Here is a 2,324-nt window from a genome sequence, read left to right on the forward strand (position 1 = left end):
ATAGATAGCCAAGGTCTGGTATGACAGATCACACCAATTCTCTACCACAGATATATACTGTTATATTAGTCATTGCTCTGATATGGCAGAGGGAGGTCTACATATGTACGAATGTTTTGTCCTCCGACTGAGACTCCTGGCACTTTGCTCTGAAGTCTACATTTAGATTTAAAATTTCAGCCTGTAACCAGGAGAGGAAGGGAATATTCTCAATATTTCTGGTATTAATTCACAAGACTTGATTAACTTTTAATGCTATGTTCTTCCAATTCAATTGCCCAGTTTGTATTTTTGTTCCTAGACTCAACCCATGGCAGACACAGATTGGAGAAACGAAACGACCGTCACAGAATTAATCCTCCTGGGATTCGGAGATATCCCTGACCTTCAAATTCTTCTCTTTCTAATGTTCCTAGCGATCTACATGGCAACTGTGGCTGGGAACACTCTCATCGTGGTGCTTGTTGTGATTGATCAGCACCTTCACACCCCCATGTACTTTTTTCTGGTCAACTTGTCCTACTTGGAGATCTGCTACACCTCGACCTTCCTGCCCAGGTTACTGGCCAGTCTGCTGACTGGGGACAGAAACATCTCAGTGAGTGGCTGCATCACACAACTGTATTTCACTGTCTCTCTGGCAGCTACGGAATGCTATCTCCTAACAGCAATGTCCTATGATCGGTATTTAGCGATATGTAAACCCCTGCACTATTCAACTCTGCTGGGTCATGGTTAAATGGTTGTTTGGCTCTTACAATCTTTGTCTTATTCCTAGCACAGTTAGTATTCTGTGGCCCGAATGAAATTGACCATTTCTATTGTGTTCCCATCCCACTGATGGAACTCTCCTGCAGTGACACACACCTGAGCATATTGGTGGATTTGATAATAGTCTCCGTATTCACTCTGCCTCCATTCCTACTAACCCTGATGTCCTACGTGTTTATCCTTGGCAGTATCCTGAGAATCCCTTCCACCACCGGGAGACAAAAGGCCTTTTCCACCTGCTCCTCTCACCTCATTGTGGTGACAATTTTCTATGGAACAATAATGATTGTCTACATGCTACCAAAAGGTGATACACTCAGAGATCTGAAGAAAGTGCTCTCTGTTTGCTTCACGGTCCTAACTCCCCTGGTAAACCCCCTCATCTATAGCCTGAGAAACAGAGAGGTCAAGGAAGCACTGAGCAAAGCAGTCAGTAAATGTAGCTTTCACCAAAAAAACGTGCAGAGACTCTCAGATAATAATTTAGCCTGAGGTTTTGGAAGCTGCCTGGTTGTTGAAGCAATCAGTCTGCGATGCACTGTACCTCAAAATAGCATCCTGTAACCCCCATATTCATCTTTTGTATATGGTTGTGATATTTCATAAAAAACATGCCTTGCAAGGTATCATATGAAAGGTCATGATCTGCTGAAACTCATTGCTCTGTCAAAATATGTATATCATCATTGTATATGGTGTTATGAGTTTTTGTTATATGGTTGTTGAAATATGTTGGAAGTTTGGGAGTTGCCCACTGTTAGTTCTCCAGTGACAACATAGGAGCTGACCCACACCCATGCAGATGTTAAATGACCATCACCACCCATTGACCAGCATGGGAATTGTAAACGAGAGGTTTACAATTCTGTAACATAATGGGACTTGCTCAACACTGTGACTCAGCAAAGCCCACCAGGACATGTCTGGGCCAGTATTTTTCCAGGGACATGAATTGACAGTATAAAATAAGTGACAGTGGCATCATGAGACCACCTCTCTCCTCCCACACCTATTCTGGAGGCAACAAGAATGCTGGGAAGACAAAGACTTTGAACTGGAGAGGTTGGTCCCAGGCTGAGAAGGGAATTCAGCCTGTGTGTTAAGAACTGTAACCTGGCTGCAACATCCAGTGGGGTGAAAAAATCTTTTTGATTCAAATCTTACTGAGTCTGATAAAGTTTAGGATTTAAAATGCGTGTTTAGTTTTTATTTCTGAGGCATAAAGGTCAGAGATAGATTTTACGTGATTATAACTGTTGTTAAGAAATGGATTTTAATGTTTAATCTTAACCAGTGAGTTTGCTAAAATGCTTGGGGAACATGCACAGATTACAAGGGCTGGCACATGTCCACTGTCTCATTGTTCAAAAAAAGGTCTTGAGCAGTTTAAGATGATACATTCCTGTGGGTGAAGGCTGCGGGGGATTTGCTGGTGCCTCCCTCTGTATAGTTCATAAGTAGCTTTGAGAGTATTCATGCAACTCAGTTGAGTGTGTCTCTGTATGCTGGTGACTGAGTGATAACAGCCACGGGAGGGGGTGGGAGAGGTTGCT

The 2,324-nt window shown here is 42.8% G+C and overlaps 1 pseudogene; it reads left to right on the forward strand.

The window, feature by feature from the left end:
• The first annotated feature begins 310 nt into the window (after positions 1–310).
• Positions 311–1,263, forward strand: LOC112122600 (annotated as a pseudogene).
• Positions 1,264–2,324: the final 1,061 nt, after the last annotated feature.

The sequence above is a fragment of the Terrapene carolina genome, unplaced genomic scaffold (genome assembly GCF_002925995.2).
Source record: "Terrapene carolina triunguis isolate 2854851 unplaced genomic scaffold, T_m_triunguis-2.0 Scaffold23602, whole genome shotgun sequence".
Lineage (NCBI taxonomy): Eukaryota > Metazoa > Chordata > Testudines > Emydidae > Terrapene > Terrapene triunguis.